The sequence below is a fragment of the Alnus glutinosa genome, chromosome 6 (assembly GCF_958979055.1).
Source record: "Alnus glutinosa chromosome 6, dhAlnGlut1.1, whole genome shotgun sequence".
Lineage (NCBI taxonomy): Eukaryota > Viridiplantae > Streptophyta > Magnoliopsida > Fagales > Betulaceae > Alnus > Alnus glutinosa.
In genome coordinates, this window is record NC_084891.1 from 16958286 (window position 1) to 16980581 (window position 22296).

A 22296-nucleotide genomic window follows, 5' to 3' on the forward strand; every position below is an offset into this window, starting at 1 on the left:
TCTTTTTATTTTTGGACCGGGATTGTATTTTTAAATCGATCAAGTGATTTTTGTCCTAGAATGGCCAACGGGGGAGTTTGTTAGTTTTATTGGCTTCATTCTATTGACAAAATCACTGTCATGTAATGATGCAGTCTTAACAGGGATACCATTTTATTTCAGACTCTTCAGATATTCAGAGTTTATTTCTCTAATATGGAAAGTGCCTTATTATGACAACTTTCAGTGTCATAAAGCTTCAAGAAGGCAATTTCAGAGTTCCCAGAAGATTCTATGAAGTTTCCAACTCAGCAAAAGTCAGATCCCTTATTCCCATCCGGATGGTCCAGTGAAGCGTCTGGACGCTCTCCTGTGTCTAGAAGATTCTGACAGCTCAGCATGCACCATCTGGATGTCAGGGCAACACGTCCCGATGCTCTTCAGTGTTCGAGAAGAATCCAGATTTTCATTACAGACACGGATCGAGAAAGATAGCTTTCAACTGTCCGGACGCTAGGGCAACGCCATTCGAAGCGCGTTATGGAAAGACAGTTGCACAGTTCACTGTCCGGACGCAAAGCTCTTTGCTTTCGTCCAGACGCCGCCTAGAGAAATCCGAATCAGTGGTGATTTAGGTATTCTAAGCCTATAAATAGAGGCCTCTAGGCATTTATTATTTACAGAATTCGGTATTGAATTCTCTTAGAGGACCATTTGTAAGCGATTAAATTATGATTTTCTTAAACTGTGTGAAGATGGAGTTTATTAATTTAAAGTTGTTCATGAAATAATAACCATTATTGTAATGATGCTTCATTCTTAGATACAACATGTATATTACATTTCAAAAAAATAAAAAATAAAATGTTTGTAGGTATCATTTCTGCTAAACCTTCACGAGACTTCACTCGTCCACTAGGAAAATCTAGGCGTTTAAAAGGCTTGTTGTATATGCTAAATGCAATCGCGTTTCCCACGAAAGAGGAAATTTAGAGTAGTTGTTTATTTTTCATTTCTAGTTGTAATGCTAGAGACTAGCATTATGTAAGTTTGGGGGTGTGATAAGTCTTGAAATATTATATTCAAGACCCCTTAATTCACATATGTTATACCTAGTTTGTGTTGTAAATATAATGTTTTGTTGTGTTTAGTCTTATTTTCAAGTCTTAATTGAAAGCAAGTTTAAATCATCAGAATTATACTTGAAAAGATTAAATGAAGAGGTTCCTGCCAAGAGAAAATCAGACAAGTCTTAAAAGCATATGTCGATCGATCGACTTTCTAATAGACCGAGCAAACATCGATCGAGTGACACAGGACATCCGATTGAGCGAACATCGATCGACTGATCGACGAATTCGATCGAGTGATTTCAAATTTTCCAAAAAAATCTGCAAATATTGACACAATCTTTGTGCGATTCAAAAATCAAACTCAAGTTGTGCGGTTGAAATGAGATGTCGACATCCATTTTGTGCGGCCATAATCAATCTTTGATGATATTTTGTAAATCCTAAATCTCTATAAATATGAGGTGATAGCCAGGGTTTCAAACATGCCTTTCTTGGGTTTTGATTTTCAAGGGCATCTTAGATTAAATTTCTGTCCCTTTTAGTTTCCTTTATGCAACTCTCTGGGCCAAAACCCAGAGAGCTCATTTTCTTTGCTTTTCTTTCATTGTTCTTCATTTCTAGCTTAGTTTGTATTTCCTTTTCTTTCCTTTTTGTAATCCAAATTCTCTAAGCTTTAATATAGTTTTTGTTCTTGTTTTCTTTACTGTTTTGATAGATTTAATGCTTAGATTTAGTTTTATCATGCGTAGCTAAACCCGTTCTTAGGGCTTGATCAAATCTCTTCCAAAAGAGCATGGTTTGTTCTTGATATTCTTAGGGATTTTCTTGATATGTATGATGATTGCATGGTCTTGAGAATTGCAAAACTATTTTGATTTTAATCTTTCTTTTAAGATTGCAAAACGGTTTGTGATTGAGTTCCAATCTATATTGATTCTTGGAAAAGTGATTTTCTTGTCTATGAGATGTCTTAAGATTTCTTGAGTTAAACCGACGTTTCCAATTTCTGTGATTGAGGAAATGATGTCTATGCAATGGTACCATTTGACATGATGAATGTTTATTTATTAGAGTCATTTTATAGGGTATGCCAGGGAACATCGATCACTCCACACCTTTCGTAGTTTAAAATGTTTTTAATTGTAGTTTAACTTTATGTGGAATGATTGGTACGAAACTAAGATATCTTACCATTACGTCTTTAATATGGTGTTCATAAGTCATGTATGCTTATTTTTAAGTAACTTTATATCGAGGTCCTCGTATGGTTGACACTCATTACACGTTCATATCATACATGTTAAGAAGATCCACATGAGTCATTAAGCTTTCCATAGGTATGTGGATGAGATGAGATCAATACACTAAGTTACTTTTCATTTATTTCATTTTCCGCTTTTCATCAATTTACTTGTTGTAGCTTCAATTCTACAACCTTTATCTTTTCTTTTTCAAGGTTAAGTTAGATCCCTCTTAAGTATTCCATTACGCAAAACAATATACACAATCCTTATGGTTCATGTTGTGAAAATTTTAAAGTACTCGCAAGTGCACGAATCGTTTTGCAATATAGTGTTATGCAAGTGCGAGGTCGATCCCACAGGGAATTGAGTTGTGAAAATTAATCTCTATTCAAACTAATCCTATTTTAACCTAGTTCCAAATTTAGGGGTTTTTGATAAAATAAAACATAAACAAAATTAATGAAAATAAAAGGGTTCTAAGGTTTTGGAATCTACACCCACCAAATCATAGCAACCTAATCTCATGCTTATCTACACCATTTAAAGTTCTCATCATACAAATCTTATGTTTGTTCTACTTTGCTTCAAAAATTGTTTAAATCATTCAATGAAACCATTCTTGCACAAATCACAAAAGATATCCAGTTTTAACTAAATCATCAAATGTATCCATAGAATGAAACACAATGACTATCCAACATAAATGAAAACCCAAGCCATCAATTTAATGAAACCATATCAAATCATCACTTGTATCCGGAAATCACAAGAGATATCCAATAATAATCTCAAAAATCGGAGTAGAACAATGAGAAATCAAAGCCCATAAACTCAAATAGCATAAACAAGCAATGAAACTCAGTTTCTATTAAATGGTGAGGTTTCATCCTCAACCCTAGACGAAATTTCAGTTACACATAACTAAGGAAAGCATAAATAAACTACAAGAATGTATTAAAATCAAAGAAAACTTACAAAGGAAGGATGTTCTAGGTGAAAATCACCCAAGAACCCTAAACAAGAGCAAAATCGGCCCCTGGGGGCGCCCAAACGGTCTTTGTCGCGGCTCCTCATATTGAGAAAATGAGAAAAAGACGTATTTATAAAGTTAGCTAGGGTTTCTGTCCCGCAAAAATTCGATCGATCGATTTTAAAATCGATCGATCTACTTTTCGATCGATCTACTTAATATTCGATCGATCTACTTTTTCAGCACTTCCGAAAATCTAGCTTTTCTATGTATTTTTGCGTTGAAAATTGTCATTTTTCTCTTATTGCCTTGCAAAACACTAAAACTAACCAAAACATCAGAAAGTAACAAAGCTAAAGGTTTAACTAATGTAAATTAAGGGGTCCAAATATACACTTTTTGGCACTCATCAGTTCAACCCCCTCACTATAGTACAAAGATTCGTATTATTGCGAGGGGTTTATAAATATTAAAATCCACAAAGTCGTTCAAGTTGATTTAGTTTTCAAAACCAAAATTACTATTTTTAATCATTGGTGAAAACAATACCAGAGTCTCTCTAGTTGGTGTTCGATTCGTGGTCCGGTATGACCATAGGACCTTCGGGACATACTCTATCTATGCACGCTTTTTCTGATTGAGTTTCTTTTTCAACGTTCTCAGCAAAGTCTTGTTAGTGGCCTCGACTTGCCCGTCCGATGATGGATGTGTTGGAGTAAAGTAGTAATTGTGAATGTGGAGTTTGGTGCACCATTTCCAGAATGGTCCACAGTCGAATTACTTACTGTTATCCGTGACAAATGGGTGAGGTATTCCAAACCTGCATATAATCAATCTCCAGAATAAGTTCATCACACTTTATGTAGTGATAGTTACCAGTGCTTCTACTTCTGCCCACTTAGTAAAATAATCAACCGCCACTATGAGAAACCTCTTATTTCCCTTCCTGAGGGGCATAGGCCCGACCAGATCAACACCCCATTTGGCGAACAACCATGATGATGAGATGGAACTTAGGTTCTCAGAAGGGTTCTTCATGATCCGGGCGGACCTTTGACACTTATAACAACTCCGGACAAGCTCTATCGAATCATACCTCTAGTGGGCCAATAGTACTCTGCGCTCGTTGCCTTATGGGCCAACATCCAGGCCCCTGAGTGGTTTCCACACACTCCTTCATGGATTTCCCTTAGAACATAGTTTGCTTCGGCCGCAGAGAGGCACCTGAGTAAAGGCAGAGTGTACCCTTTGATAGAGTATTAAGCGGACTGTAGCTTCACCTTCCGGGCTTGGGCCTTGTCCCTGGGAAGCACCCCGTGTTTCAGATATTGAATGACTTCTGCTGCCCATTCCTGATCAGTTTCATCAACCTGCATGACATTTGGTTTCGGCATGATAAAGGGCTCGGTCTTAATTAAGACCCTTTGCCTCGCAGCCTGGATTTCTTGTTCTGTCCCAGACCTCACTTGGGACAATGCATCCGCCCGGATGTTCTCATCCTTAGGAATCTTTGTAAGCACTACTCTATCAAAATAAGATTGAATTGGCATACCTTTTCCAGATACTTGGTCATTTTGTCTCCTTGGGACGCAAAACCTCCATTTATCTGACCGACCACCACTTGGGAATCACTCCGGATCTCCAAATTTGCAATTCCCATCTCCCGGGTTATAGACAACCCTGCAAGAATGTCTTCGTATTCCGCTTCATTGTTAGTGGTTGCAAAGTCTAGCTTGATCGCATACTCGAACTTTTCTTCTTTTGGTCCTGTGAGGGTGACCTCTTCACCACTTCTCTGGTTCGCGAAGGACCCATCCACATAGGCTACCCAAGTAACTCCCTTAGGAAGTTCCTCAGTCTCTGGGATATTACATCTCGACCAAAAAATCAGCCAGAACCTGTCCTTTGATTGCTTCCGAGGATGGAACTCAATATCAAACTGCCTGAGCTCCACCGCCCAATTCACGAGTCTTCCTGAAAGGTCTGGTTTTTACAACACCTTTTTCAAATGATACTCGGTCAAAACTTGGATTGCATGAGCTTGGAAGTATGGTCTCAACCTCCGGGCCGACACAACCCAGGCAAATGCCAGCTTCTTAATCTGAGGGTACCGCTCCTCGGCCCCATGAAGTGCCTTGCTCGTGAAATACACTGACCTCTGAATTCCCAAATCTTCCCTGACCAAAGCCAAGATAGAGTATCTCCCCCTCAGCCGGTCGACTCAAGAGTGGTGGACTCATCAAGTATTCTTTGAGCCTATTAAATGTTTCTACGCACTCTTTGCTCCAAGTGAAAGCTTTCTTCAAAATCTTAAAGAAAGGAAGGAACCTATCTGTGGACTAGGAGAGGAACCAGTTTAGGGTCACTATATTCCCAGTTAGCTACTACAACTGCTTGATAGTTCTAGGAGGCTACATTTCCAAGACCGCTTTTACCATTTCAGGGTTTACCTCTATACCCCTCTGTGACACCATGAAGCCCAAAAACTTGCCGGAGGAAACACCAAAAGCACATTTGGATGGATTCAATTTCATTTTGTAACGCCTTAAGGTGGCGAATGTTTCCCTCAAATTAGCAACATGGTTGGCGGCCCGCATGCTTTTCACCAACATGTCATCAACATATACCTCTACATTCCTACCAATCTTGAAAAATTAAATGACTTGTAATTTAACAGTGTGTGTGTGCAACATATAATAAAATAATGTAAATGAGGAATTTAAAGAACACAATTATTTTAGTAACGAGGTGGAAACTCAATTAAGAGAAAAACTACTCCAGGGTAGCCAAACCCTAGAAATTCACTATCAGAAGACAAAGTTAGTACATAGACAGTAACACTCACATACCAGATGCAGTGATTGTATCTAGCACTTTGACACGTAACCCACCGTGACCGCCTCCCAACCGAGTCTCCTACTTGAAGGGGTATTCTATGGATTCCTTTACGTTAGGGCTCTTTCCTAAGATAGACTTCAATAATGAGCATAGCAACAACACAACGGCAACGGCTTGAGAGCTAACAAATTAGTACAATATCTCCTTAAAATCAACTCTCTAAGCTATGAAGAATTCAATACCAAATTTTATAAATTGTACATGCCTAGAGACCTCAATATATAGGCTAAGAAGACCTAAATCGAGTCTGTCTCTGATTTCTCTAGGCGACGTTCGGACGGACAGCTATGCAACCGGCTTTCCATAACGCGCTTCACACAATACCATATCAGGGCCGCGTTCAGACGATGTTGCCCTAGTGTCTAGATGGTTGCACTTCTGCTGCACATAAATACCATAATAAGGACCGCATCTGGACAATGTTGCCTTGACGTCCAGGCAGTTGCAATTCTTTTCCACGTCTTGCCTTATCAAAGAGAGCATCCGGACGGCATTGTCTTATCGTCTGGACGGATGCAGCTATCTTCCCATATCTGTGTCTGAGAAGGAAATCTGATTTCTGGTCGAACTCTGATGAGTGTCCAGACGCGGCAACCTTGAACTTATCGAAACTTCTAGACATTGATGGGCGTCCAGACGCATGACTGGGCCGTCCGGACAGAAGGTTGGGATCTGACTTTTCTAACTTGGAATGTACATAGAATTTTCTTCGAGAATCTTGAAATTCTTTTCTGAAATTCTTTTATGAAATAAACGGCATCCTTGATTATGTAGCAACATTACATAAAAGTGATTTTGTCAAACAGAATGCAGCCAATCACAAACTAACAAACTCTCCCTTTGGCCATTCTGGGACAAAAATCACTTGACCAGTTTAAAACTACATTCCCGGTCCAAAAACAAAAAATACTCCCATTTTGTCTCAAAAGGACAAAGGGAAAAATAGAGTATAGAAAAACCAGTTAACAAATTACTCCCCCTTAATGTCTCAGCAGGACAAGGGAAACAGAGTAAATAAAACCCAGAGTTATAAAGTTTTACAATTATCCAACATAACAAGAGTAGAAGTAAATTTGTCTCAAAATAAGAATCAACACAACAGCAACAGCAAAAATAAGTGATCAAAGCACTCAGTCATCCTTATCATCATCTTCAAGATCCAATTTCTTGAGGCAGCATCTGATGTTGATATGATTCTGCTCAACACGAATGCCCATAGTAGTGACCTCCTGCTGAATGGAAAGCATAGTATCAAGAATGCGGGAGAGCATAGCATCAGTGGCTGGAGGTGGTGGAGTAGTTTGGAAAGATAAAGTTGCAGCAGGATCATCCTGAGCTGGAGGAAAAGCTACTTCCTGTTGATCCTCAAAGCGCAGCTGAGCATTAGATTTCCTTGGGCTCCATAGCTAGAATGTCAGGAACAACCTGCAAGCAAATCCTCCTAACTAAGCAAGCAAAGGTGAGTCTTGTCTGATGCTCATCACGCATCTCAAGCATAGTGTGCACAATGTGTTTGCAGAGATAGAAGGGAATCCGCTAAATCAAAGGATATAGAAATCTTGCTCTCTTGTAGACTAGCTCACTCCGAGCAGTGGGCCATAAATTGTGCTGCACAATTTTTGTAAGAAGTCGATGCAGTGAGGAAAATATGCCAATCCTGATAAAGTGAGAGACTCTGTCCTGTTCTCGATACTGAGGATCAAAAAACATGAGCAGCTCCTCCATGGTAAGGGAAACCACAAAATCTGGAAAAGGACTGCCCTCAAAATGAACTGCATCGGTCCCGATAACAGTCCCAATAAGTGCTGCATCAACTCGGAAAGTCACCCTCCAGACTGTGGTCTACAAGGTGAGACTGCCTTGCTCATCCTGAATAACCTCCAAAAATCCATAGAAGTCCCGGACCAGTCTGAGATAAACAATACCGAAGCACTTGTATTGATAATCCCAATGGTTCTCCCCGATCAACTGATCAATAAATCAAACGGAGGAACCATAACGTCTGCTCTGAGGACGTTTCTCTCAATGATCACAGGTCTGGTTTCCACCCTGGCCCTTGTGGCAGTGATGCCTTCCTTTGTCCTCCATCAAACCCTACGTTGAGAGTTGCTTGAAGACATTTTTCCCTGAAGAATACAAAGAAAAATATACAAAAAAAATAAAATTCCACAACCAGTTAAAAGCTTGTTAGTCAAAAAACGTCGGCATTATAACGCTAGTAAAATGGACTTCCCAAAAATTACAAATACAATTAATAACCCAACACAGTCCAAATAAATGACAGATCAAATAGTCCAATCTTAGCAGCAGAGAAAATAATCAATATTATGCAATATTCATTTCAAATAAATTCCAAAATATATCTTAAAAATCTCAACAGTTAAAAAGAACTGAAAGAATGCAAAATATAGAGCAAAATACCTAGAATGGAGAGAAAAGGCACAAAATGACAAAATAGGACGAAACACTCGTGAGAAAACACGAGAAAATCGCACAAAAAGCCAAAACTAAAAGAAAAAATAGTGAAAGCAAAAGGAATGTGTGGTGGCTAGAGAGAAAGAGATGTGGTTTAAAAATCTGTAGGGTACCCGTCCAGACGACTGAGCTGCAGGCGTCCGAACCTAAGAGGAGGACCGTTAGGACACTTCACACAGAAAATCTGAAACTGGAGCAAAATTTGCAGAAAAATATATTTTCCTAAAAATAACTTCAGAACACGCATGTATAATCATCTGATAACGCAGTCAAATAGCATTTCAAAAATATGGAAAAATATAATTGAGATTTAAGTATTCTATAAGCACAAATTTCCCTATAGATAGAAATTTTAAATAGATTACTCAACTCATGCAATGTGTGTGGAAACTGAATTTTCTAAATAAGAGAGAAAATCAATGATGGATCAGTCAAAAGTCAAATCTTATTTTACTAGGGCCTATCCACCCTCATCTGATAAACTCCCCCTAAGCTGCAACACTTTTTCTTTTACTTAGTCCTTTAGTGACCATCTATTTCCGCAATGATTTGGTCACTGATGTAATACCCCAGATTTTAAGACAGGACGCCTTAAATAGAATTTAAGACCCGAGGTGATCAATCGCTCGATCGACCACTTCTGCCGATCGATCGACTTATTTCTCCATCATCGCTCGATCGACAATATCTATCGCTTGATCGACCTGTCAATTGATAATCGCTCGATCGACATTATTCTGATAATTGTATCTTTATGTGCCATTTGTTCCAACACCTAAATATTTAGTAAATTAATTGGAATAATAATATTCCTAATATTATTATATTTTGTGGGATAATATTATTGACATAAAATATTATTTTGGCCTAATATTATTTGGTATAATAATATTATTAGTTTAATGATGTTATTCAAAAATTAACATTATTTATAAAACAAACTGGACTTAAAACGGGTTTAGAATTATACCCTAACGAGTTATTAAATGAAAAAGATTTTATATAAAAATATTTATGATTATTAATGATTAGCTTTTATTAAAAGTAACTCTAGTTAATTTAACTAGATAAAAGTTAACCATAGGTTAACTAGATATTTTTAAGATTAACTAAGGTAAATTTAACCATGAGTTAATCCGATATTTTACTTTTAACTCAGATTAATTTAACTGCAGTAAAAATTAACCATAGTTTACTACCTCTATAAATTAAACCCACTTCTCTTTCAACAAAATTTGCACCACTCAGTTTAAGTCACTGAGTTTCCTTCATTTTCCTCTTCTTCTCTTCTTTTTCTTTTCTTCTTGCTCTTTCCTTTCCTTGTTTCCATCCGAGTCTCTGAAAGGGGACGATCGTGGGAGAAAAGGGAAGTGAGAGTAATGGAGAAATTAAGAAATCAGAGGGGGAATTTTGAGAGAGTAATCTGATCCTTTTCCCTTTCTTATTCTTCCTTCTTTCTAGTTTCTTCCTTCTCTTCTTCTTTCTTCTCCTTTTCTGTTCTTCCTTCTTTCTTCTCTTCTGAGACTGAGAGACCCGAGAGAGGAGAAAAACAGAGAGAGCGAGAGCTGGAGAAGGAGAGTGAGACCGGAGAGATCAGAGATTGGGAGAGGGGAGGACAGTGAGACCAATCGGGAGATGGAGAACCGGGGGAGGAATAGACCACTGGAGGTCCGATTTCCAGTGGTCGTTGCTTGAGAAACCGACGGAGGAGAAGACCCAGAAGGACCCGAAACCCAAAACCCAAAAGAAACCCGACCCTCCAACGAACCCAGACCCGATTTTCGGCAAGCAGAGGCGCGACTTCCGGTGGATCATTGGCCGGTTGTGCTGGGGGCGATTTTCGGCGGTTTTGTCTGAAAATCCGGCGACTTCCAGTAGCTTTTCCGATGACTTCCATAGGCGAATTCCGGCAGTTCTAGCTCACTGATTTTCGGTGGGTTTCTTTGTAATTAAATGAAAATTCTCTAGTTGAATCTCGTAGTTTATTTTTGATTTAATCAATCTATTATGTTTGATTTTCCTGTTGGTGGTTCTTGATCGGTTATTGATGATTCCTCTTCTCTGTTTTGGGTGTTGACGGTTTTGGTTGATTTTCAGAATACCCGGCAAGGATCCCCTAGTGTGGATTCAATTGATTGAGTGTGTGTGTGTGTTTTGGAAAGGTTGGCCGTGTGATTATTGGTTGGGTATGAACTAATTACCCGGTTACTTAGTATGTGGACTGTTGGGTTTGGATGTTTGGAGTTTAATGTTTTGAATGGAGCCATGTAGTTTAAGGCAAGTGTTCTGTGGATGTTTTAGTCATATATTAGAATTAAGTATTTAGTTATGGGTATTTGGAGAATTTATAATAGTCTAGTATTAATTTTATTTAAAGGTAGGTTTGTATTTTTAAGTATCTTCATATTATGGAAGTAAAAAGGAAATAACTAGGTGTGTTAAAAGGTTTTAGTTATTTTTGAGTAAATGATAAATACTTTATAAGGATTTTTAATACGGATATAAAAGTGACAAATTAGATGTTTGGAAAAGAGAACTGATACTAATATTCTATATACAAATATATATTTATTGTAGAGAATAAGCTATTATAAGAACTGCACCAAAAGGCTGTAAGTATCTCTATACTTACTGAGAACGAAGCTGGTTGACTTTTCCTATAATATTATGTTTACTGCTTTATTTACTTGTTTGGGCATGTGATTTTGCATATTTTATTATTTTTAATAACCTGTCTAATAACAAGCTGTTGGATCAAGATCCACAGTGGGTACGCGAGGCTTCACATGAGTTCGAAGGTTCTTAGTGAATGAGAAGGTACCTGAAAAGAATAATAAATACAAAAACTGGTGTACCAAGGTCACCATGGAAACCAAGGTTTCCAGGAGCCAAGGCTCCCAAAGATTATAATTAAAAGTTAAAGTGAGGAAACCAAGGTTTCAAATAACACGCTAACCGTGCCAAGGCCAACAGAGTAGTGGAAAAAGGGAAATACCTAAAACTCTACACTTAAAACTGTCATAACATTGCTTTATTATTATATTTATATTCACTTCATGACTGCAGAACATGAATTGCGTATACTTTAGTGTTTTGTGTTTTTGTTTCTATATATATGTATATTGGTGCAGGTTTATAGACAAGGATTAGAGCTCAAGAGGTTTTAAAGCTAAGGACGCATAGTTTGCATTTTATTCGTAGTTTTCTGTGTTTATAACATTTTATGTTGACAAGATTGCTAATAATTTCCATGTATTCTCTTGTGTCACTGTTGACACATGTTTAAATGTATTTGTCTAAACATTTTCTTTATGAACATCTAGAAGTATTTCAGTTAGAAGCTCTGTCGTGTTATTCATTCCAAACCGATTGGATACCTTTTTATTCCGCTGCCAAACCTTAACTCTGAAGAGGTTGTAGTAATGTCACGTGAAAATTCAAAAATTTTCACTTACGCCTTTTTGTAAAAGGCGGGGCGTTACAACTGACTATTTCTTTAGGGACAAGTTTAAGAACAAATTTATAGCACAATAAGCAGTGGATCTTTTTATTTATCCATATTTATTGATTTTTAATGGGTTTTTTCACTTGGTGCTGCAACCTAAAAAGAATGCCAGAATTTATAGGTTCTAGGTTCAACTAGTGAGTTGGTCAATTTGACCATCTTATAAAAAAAATCTCTCTCATAAGAATCTTCAAAAGCAAAAGGTTAGAGAAAAAAAATGTACCTTAGGGGAGCTTTGGATAGTGCACAAAAGTCATCGCATAAGAAAAGTAACTATCTAGCATTAAGATGCAAGGAAAACTTAGCAAATATTAGGCATAAACTCTCAATCATATATAAGCATAGGCAATCAATGTACAATGAACTGAGATATCAGGCAAAAACACATGCAATATCTGAAAAGCTTTTAAAAGAAAAATAAAAATCTGCATCTTCTCCCCCAAATTTTTTTTTAAATAAAAATATGCTTCAAAGGAAAAGAAACAAAACTAAACCTAGCATGTGTGGCAAGATCAAACTGTTTCTCAAGCAGAACAGATCAAAATTACCAATACAAAAAAGTAGCCGCCCGACGTGCTTTTCTATCATCCCCACATAGTACCTGTAGAATTTCCTCATGAACAATAAGAGAAATAGGGGGAAAATAATAATGGTTCCTAGATTGCAAAGCAAGCAGAAATATGTCAGAGAAAACAATGCAATCAAACCTGATGCTTTAGGATTAGGAACTAAATCCTAAGCATGTGTACCCTCACCATCTAGGTGTGTCCATTCCCCCTCAAGGGGTGAGCGACTTAATCATTTCTGACCCATGCCTACCTTCTTGGTGGTGGTTGTTGACAGGCGTTCATCTGGTTATCCATACATCGTATCATACTCTGCATCCATATATGAAGCTCCCTATAGAATTGATCATCCTCAAGCTTCTGCTGCTTATTCATGTAGTACCTTGATTTTTTTTTCTTGGGTTTACCATTCTAATTGGCAGGAACAAATTGCTGCTGATGTCCCTGATGCTGAGGAGCCTAATGTCGTGGGCCTTGATGCCGTGGAGCCTGATGCTATGGAGCCTGATACTGGGGAGCCTGATCCCGGGGTAGAGGTCTAGTGCCGAATGTAGCTTGTCTTGGCAACTCTTTCTTGACCTTTGATCTTTGAGCTTTGAGAAGGGAGCACTGAGATCGGATGTTCCCACTTAGACCACAGTGGTGGCATATAGGAGGTCTTCTAGTGAGGGGAGGCTTTTGAGTAGCCTTTGCGCTAACCGGAACGTCCCCATGAATTACTTCCTTTCCTTTATCCAGGCCGACGGATGGAAGCTCGAGGACAATGGGCTTGACAAAAACCATATTAGAAGTAGAGGGGGTATCAGAGGAAGTAGCTACATACCCGAGTCCAGTCTTATCTGTTGGGCTTTTCTAGATTGATAGCATATGGGTTAACTTCTCATTAGTGACCCTCTCCAACTGTAGTTGTGTCTCCAGTAGCTTTTCATCTAGATCGTTTATCTTGAACTACAAAGAACTCTTCTCAGTTTATAAACTGTTTAGCTCATGGATGTGTTGCCTGCGAGTCTCCCTCAATTTTACGAACTCTACATAGAAGACTGTTTTTTTTTTATTGGCTACATTCTATTGACAAAAACACTATGTTTGTAAGGTTGCATTATTTCACAGGGATGCCATTTTATTTTGGAGTCTTTAGGTATTATGGACAATGCCTTATATTATGACAAGTGACAGTTCACATGCTTCTAGAAGATGTTCACAAAAATTCTACACAAGATTCCACTCAGACAAGTCAGATCCCATGCAACTGTCCAAATGGGCTTTTGAAGGCGTCCGGACTCTCCCAAGTGTCAAGAAGCTTATGCCAGTGCATCAGTTCGGATGACAGGGCAACACCGTCTGAACGCTAAATCAAGCTTTCCTAGTCCTCCAAGTATTCAAATTTTTGAGAAGACACTGATTGGGAAAGTATTATGCAACCTTTCGGACGTATGGCGAACACCGTCTGGACCCTTTTAAGTGTTCCAGAAGATTCCAGTTTTCCTTTACTAATGAGAAAATGAATCATAGCTGTGACCATCCAGATGCTAGGGCAACACGCCCGAACGAGGTCGCGATATGGGAAGCATTCATCGCTATTTGGAAAGGCAGTTGCAGCTGACCATCTAGATGCTCGGTCAAGCCGTCCGGACGCCCTTCAGTGTGTGGAGGCTTCTGCACACACCTCAATATTTTTATCATAACTTTTTGCTCAAGTATCGGATTGAGACAAAATTGGTGTCATTGGAAAGCTAAAAAAAATGATAAAACTTGAACACCCGATCGGCCAATAGAAACATCTGGATGGCCCAGCGTCCGGATGGAAAGATCAAGCGTCTAGATGCTCTCCAGAATTCAAGAAGTTTCAAAATTCCTTTTTAGACATAGAAACAGTTGACCGTTAGGACGCCCAAGACTACCATCCAGACGCGCGTGCCATAGACTCTGATTCTTAATAGAATTAGGAATTGTAAAGCCTATAAATAAGAGGCTCTAGGCATGTATTATAGTGAATTCCTTGTAGCTTAGAGAGGGTGTTTAAGGAGATATTGAAGATCTGTTAGCTCTCAAGCCGTTGCTGTTGTGTGCTTTTTGGTTCGTGTGAAGTCTATCTAAGGGAGGATCCCTAAGGTAAAGGAATCCATTGAAGACCCCATCAGGTAGGAGACCTGGTTGGGAAGCGTTCACCTATAGGTACGTGTCAGAGTAATAGATACGATCATTACATCAATGGTATGTGAGTGTTACTATTTATGTACTAGCTTTGTCTTCTGAATAGTGGATATCTTGGGTTTGGTTGCCCCGGAGTGGTTTTTCTCTTAACTGAGTTTCCACTTTGTCAACAAAATGTTTGTCTCTTTTATTTTCCGCAATTTGATATTTTGTTGCACACAACCACACACACGGTTAATTAGAAGTCGATATTTATTTTCAATTGGTATCAGAGCGGGTACACTCCAATTAAAGGATTTAATTCCTGAGTGTGATCCTTATCTTTTGTGACTTCTATTTTTTTATTACACCTTTTATCATGAATTCTTCTCAATTATCTAAAGAGAATTATGATATTAAGCTCTTTAAGGTTTTTGATAAATTGAAGAATGCTAAAATTTTTAAAGTTTTTCGTAAAGAGCTTAAAATGGTGAAGCAAGAAAAAGAGTCTTTGATTGTTCAATTATCTAAATCACATGTTTTGATCGACTCTTTGAAATCTGAGAATACCATGTTACTTAATACTATTGATGCACTTGAGAATAAATTGGGAAAATTCTCTAGTGATAATTTCTAACAAGCCTGATTTAACTATTGATGATTTGAGTGCTTCTACTTCACATGCTTCTGATTTTGAATCAAATTCTATTGTTATTAAGCCTGTGATAGTAGATACAGCTTGTTTAGAAAATTCTTGCTTAAATAATCATGTGATGCCAAAGTCCAAGGAATCAGGAACACAAGGTAAGTTTGTTCCTACTTGTCGTAATTGTGGGAAGATTCAGCATATTAGACCAAATTGTTATTTGTTGAAATCACACAGGCCTTGGATTAAGCAGGATGCTCCGAGGAAAGGTAAAGTTGAAAATTCTTCCTCATCTAAATATGTCCCTCCTCATATGTAACGACTCGCTTTTTACAAAAAAAAAAAACGTAAGTAATTATATCTAGATAATTACGTGTCATTAACCATTCAGAGATGATAAATCTAGCAGCGAAAAATACGAATATCTTTTTTTTTTTCTTTACAAACGCCAAGGCAATTCCCTTACAATACATTCAGAACTTTAACTGAAACCCTCTAGAATTACATTAAAAGTTCTTTTCACTACTTACAAAGAAACAAGTGTCACACCTGACATTAAAGCATACATGGAAACTTACTAAATACAAGTAAATTCCTAAACATGTTACATACAAAATAATATAAACATTTACAAGTACAAAGCACTAAATTTCCTAACTACAAAGCTTTAGATCTTTTAAGCTAGCAGTTAATCCAATCCATAATCTTCAAAACCTGTGCAAACATCTATGAGACGGTGGTTACAACCACAACCCCATAGTTCCATAAGTGAGCTAACTGTCATTCAACAACATCATGATTTATGCGTTATTTAAGGAACAGATATAACATAATGATGTAGTGATAGTTTTCTATGCAAAGTTTAACAATTCAATATAGTCATTGCACTCCTCTCTTATAAGGGCCGTCCCCCCAGTCAACGTCTTTCTCGAGGCCGTCCCCTCTACATTGCATTTTGATTAACTTATTTTTACACTAGCAGAGTACGTTCCACGTCACTCTACTAGCACTTTGAAAGCCGTCCCAATCAATATGAATTATTGTGTTTTCGGTTTCAGACACATTTCCCATCCTGAACCTTTGGGAGACGTCCCTCCCAATATTTATAGGTTAATTATTAACTGTATGCAATGATCATTCACACGCATCCAATTAAAATAAAACATAAACACAACACTATTGAAATCCAGTACTACCCTCAGTAAGTAATTTATACTTACAGCCCTTTTGTCCAGTCACAGTTCATCATCTGTATCAAATACATATATATGTATGCATAGAAGGTCAATAACGTTTCTTTTAGGAATTCATGTCTAAACATGCATCTTAATCATTCATATATGCATACATAGCAGCAATTATTTTTGGAACATCTACATTAATTATTACTTAACATAACATGGTTAAGTCTCCATATTAACACTTAACACTTCTAGCAAAAATACTAATACTTCTAACAAAACCTAATCATTTTTAGGAAACCTTAATCCAATCACCAAACCAATTAACAAAACATCTATTTTAAAACATATTAACTCTAACAATTATTTCAACTAACATATATTAAAGAAATCACAGTAAAACAGCATGCTCAATTTCCATAACACTCAATCTCTAAAACAATGCATTACATGATTAAACTCATAAAATCATTCTTTAATTCTAGAGTTTTACAACTAATCAAGCACTTAGTTTAAACAACATCACTCATTAATTATCAATAATCAAACATAATCAATACCCTAAAATATTATACAATTCTAGGTTTCAATAATACATATCAATCATCAATAATAAGACACAAGCCCATTTAATTAAAATAAGGAATTCTTAATAAAAATTAGTTTAAACCAAACATGACAAGGCACAACAATTCATGCTTCACGTAGATCGGGTCAACACATGATATATGACTTAACCTCAAATGGCCAAATAATAATAATACACATAACCAAGCACACACTTGCACTAATCCAAATAATACCTCATATCATAATTGATCAACAACAAAAGCCACCTAGAGTCTTAAATTCAGTTACCAATCCATTAGGACTACATTTAATCCATTCCAATTTAACTAAGTATATCACACATAAATATCTAGCCAATACCTCCAAACAATATTCCAATACCTATCCAATTGAAACAACCTAAAATATATATCCAAAACACCATATGGCCAACATAGGAAACCTATCTTTTCAAATCCATTTCTGACTTAGATACTAATATACCAATATACTCAAATATTCATTCAACAATAATTCTAGCTTCTAAAATTATCACAAGCCATCTAACCAAAACACTGCCAACTAGGAACAACAGAGAATAATCCCCCAAAATCATCAAACCCTAATTCAACAATAATCAAATCAATCCCCAAAATAAATCATCATAAGTTATAAGAAATTACCCTAAGGATTTTTCATAGCAAATCAACCGAAATTCGTCACTGATTCCGCCGGAAAAGTCGCCGGAAAACGTACAGGAAGAACCAGGTCTTCCCTTGGGTCTGGCGGGTCACAGGTTCGGGTTCTGGGTCATGGGGCTTCGGGGTTCGGCTGGGTTGCACACACAGGTCACGGGCTCACCGAAAACCGCTACTGGGACCGCCGGACATGGAGGATCGGACCTCTGGAAGGATCGGGTCACACGGGTTCTCCCGGATTCGTCGGGTTTGGCTCACAGGTCGCGGGTCCAAGCTCCTGGGTTCGTTGGTTTCCTCGTCCTAGGCACCACCGGAGTCGATCCACCAGTAGCATCGGCCGGAAATCAAGTCACCGGCGTTCCTTGGGTTCCGCTCCCTCTCTCCCGATCTCAGACTCTCCCTCTCCCAATCTCTCGGTCTCTCTGTCTCACTGTTTCTCTCCTCTCTCAATCTCTCGATGTCACTCTCTCTCTCGGTGGGTCTTGCGAGAAGAAAAACAGAAGAAGAAATGAAGAAAGAAGAAAGAAGAAATAGAAAGATGAGAAGAGAGGTGCGTGAGATTTTCAAAGGCAGGGAGGTTTATTTTATAAAAATATAAGATATTATTTTTTCCTTAATCATTAAGTTTAGTAAATATCTTTCATAAAAGTATCTCCAATAAAATATCTCTTGTAAAAATATCTTGAGAAAGATCTGTGGATATTTTTACATTGGATATTTACCATTATGTATAATTCATTAAGATTATAATCTAAGTCTGTTTCGAGTCTAGTTCATTTCATTGGCAATATTATTATCTCAATAATATTTTAACACTATAAATATATACCAAATATGTATTGCACAATAATATTACACGCAGTGAATATTACACATTAACATTATTTATCAATATTATTATGCCAATTAGTCCACTGAATAATTCTGTCAGTCTATTAAATAGCCCTGTAATATTATTAGAGTTTAATAATATTATTCTTTATTTATAAAATCATGGTTTATAAGTAATAAGACCAATGAATATTTATTTTCATAAATATCCATATATTCCTCATTATTTATCGGGGATTAAAATACCGTGTTTAAAGCCACGTATTTTATTAATTGATCGTTGTGAATATTGTTTCCAACAATATTAAGTCGTTCGAGAGTCGAGTCTCTAGAATTGGACGTTAATTCTAGACTTGTCTATTTTATTCAGTCTTAAATTTTAATTTAAGACATTTATTTAATTACTTAAAATCTGGGGTGCTACATCATAGGAGACATATAAAAGGTAAGGGCGATACTATTTGTGAGAATGCTAACCTTAAATTTGCAGAGACCGTCAAAAAGCATTCCAACAAAAGAAGCCTACCCACCTGTTATCACTGCGGGATCACTTGTCACATCCGACCCAAGTGTCCACAGCTCCAAGCTCACAAGACGAAGGTTAAGAGGAAGCTACCAACGAAAGCTACATCAGGCACTCTACCTTCGACGGCACATCAGGCTCCACGGCATTAGCCGAAGTTTGTTCCTGCCAATTAGAGTGGCATACCAAAGAAGAACAAATCAAGGCTTTACAAAAGAAAGCCACCGAAACCCAACTGCAACCATGACTATGAGGGGTTGCTGAGCCTGATACAAGGTATGCTAATGAGAATGGCCACCATGGACAAGACCTACAAACCACCTCCACGGGTCTAGTAGGTATGGGTCAAGAATGATGAGACCATTCACCCATTGAGGAGGAGTGGACTCACCTAGTAAAGGTGAAGTCTCACCATGCCTAGGATTTTGGTTCCCAAATCCTAGTGCATGTCAAGTATGTTTGCATTGCATTGTTTATCATGTCACATCTTATTCATGCCTTGCATTCTGTTTGAGGAACCAATTATTTTATCCCCCATATTTTCTCTTGTTGTCTTGAGAAATTTTTGCAGGTACTATTTTGGGATGACAGAAAAAGCACATCAGGCTGCTATTTTTCTGTCTTGGTAAATTCTAAACCTTTCTTGTGAACAGGTTTGATTTTATCACACATGCTTGGAAGTGTTTGTGCATTTATTTTCGTCTAGCATGTTTTTGTTGTTTTTCTTTCTTATTTTTCAACATAAAAATAAAATAAAAAATAAAAATTGGAGGAGAAGATGTGGAAAATTTATATTTTCTTTTCACAGCTTTTCAGAAATTGCATGTCTTTTTGCCTGATACCTAAGTTCATTGTTCATTGTTCATTGATTGAATATGCTTATGTATGATTGAGAGTTTATGACTGATATCTGCTAAGTTTTCCTGTGTATCTTAACACTAGATTATTGCTTTTCTCATGCGATGAAAAATTATACACTATCCAAAACTCCCCTAAGGTATATTTTTTTCTCTTTGATTTTTGGCTTTTGAAAATTCTGATAAGAAAGATTTTTTTGTGTTAAGATGGTCAATTTGACCAACTCGCTAGTTGAACCTAGAACCTAAAAATCCTGGCATTCTTTCTAGGTTGTAGCACCAAGTGATAAAAAGCATTTAGAATTCAGAAAATATGAAAAAATAAACAGATCTACTACTTTTGTGCTATAAATCTGTTCTTAAACTTGTCCATATAGAAACAGTCAGTGACCAAATTGTTGTGCAAATTATAATACTTGCAAGTGCACGAATCGTTTGCAATATAGTGTTTTGCAAGTGCGAGGTCGATCCCACAGGGAATTGTGTTGCGAAAATTAATCTCTATTCAAACTAATCCTATTTTAACCTAGTTCCAAATTTAGGGGTTTTTGATAAAAGATAACATAAACAAAACAAATGAAAATAAAGGGTTTTAAGGTTTTGGAATCCACACCCACCAAATCATAGCAACCTAATCTCATGCTCTCATCTACACCATTTGAAGTTCTCATCATACAGATCTTATGTTTGTTTTACTTTGCTTCAAAAATTGTTTAAATCATTCAATGAATCCATTCTTGCACAAATCACTAAAGATATCTAGTTTTGACTAAATCATCAAATGTATCAATAGAATGAAACACACCGAACATCCAACATAAATGAAAAAACCAAGCCATCAATTTAATGAAACTACCTCAAATCATCCCATGTATCCGAAAATCACAAGAGATATCCAAAAATAATCTCAAAAATCGAAGCAGAACAATGACAAATCAAAACCCATAAACTCAAATAGCATAAACAAGCATGGAAACTCAGTTTCTCTTCAATGGTGAGGTTTCATCCTCAACCCTAGACGAAAGTTTAACTACACATGATAAAATAAATAAAACCTAAAACATTAATTAAAATCATAAAAATCAAACACTTACAAAAGAAAAGAAATATGCTGCAGGAAAATATAGTCCAAGAAGGAGAGAAGCAGAGGCTACGCCCCTGCTCTCACACGTCTCTTCGTCCCCCTTTTCCTTTGCCCTTTTTTTTTTCCTCCCTTCTCTCCTCCTTTGGTCCTCCCTCTCCCGGTCCTTTTAATTTCGCTCCAAGGCCTTGAAGCTGCTGCTGGTGCTGCAAAGTGTTGTTGCTGTCCTACAGGTGCTGTCTGGTGTGGAGTGTAATGCTGTCCTGCAGCTGGTCAGGGTGCTGCCAGGCGTGTCCAAGTGTTGCAGGTGCTGCTGTTGTCTTGCAAGTGTTGCTGCTTGGGGAGAAGAGAAATGCTGCTGTCCAGGCCTTGGGGAGAGCTGCTGTGCAGGTTTTTAGGAAGAGCTGCTGTGCAGGTTTTTGGGAAGAGCTGTTGTGTAGGTTTTTGTGCTTGGAGGAAGGTGCTGGCCGAATGTGTGCTGAGACAGCAGCATGTGAGCTGAAAGTGTGCTGCCCTTGGAAAGAATTGTGTCTAAGGCAATGAATTACATGGCTGCAAGTTCAACATTGATGCTCTTAATGTCCTCCACTTCCATGTACGAGAAAAATGAATCAATATACTTCCATGCAAAGAAAAACGAGTCTTATTTTCTTTTAGAATGCAATTCCACCAAAATTGAGACTATTTTCTCTCCATGACCTGAAAAACAACTAAACACTAAAATTCGCAAAAGACATTAGCGAATAACAAAACTAAGGGTTTAACTAATGTAAATTAAGTGGTCTAAATATACAATATTTATGACACGTCAAATACCCCCAAACTTACATTTTGCTAGTCCCTTAGCAAAACAAAATGAAAAACAAAATCAAAGCATGAAACATAAATCCTCTTTCGCGGGAGAGACGATTGCATTTAGCGTATGCAACAAGCCTTTTAAACCCCTAGGATTCCCTAGTGGACGAGTGAATTCTCGTGAGGGTTTGCCAGAAATGATACCCACAAACATTGAAACACTGCGTTGTCAACAAGAAAGAAATTTTACCCAAGCCATGGTTCATACGTCATTAGCATGCTTAAAAAGACA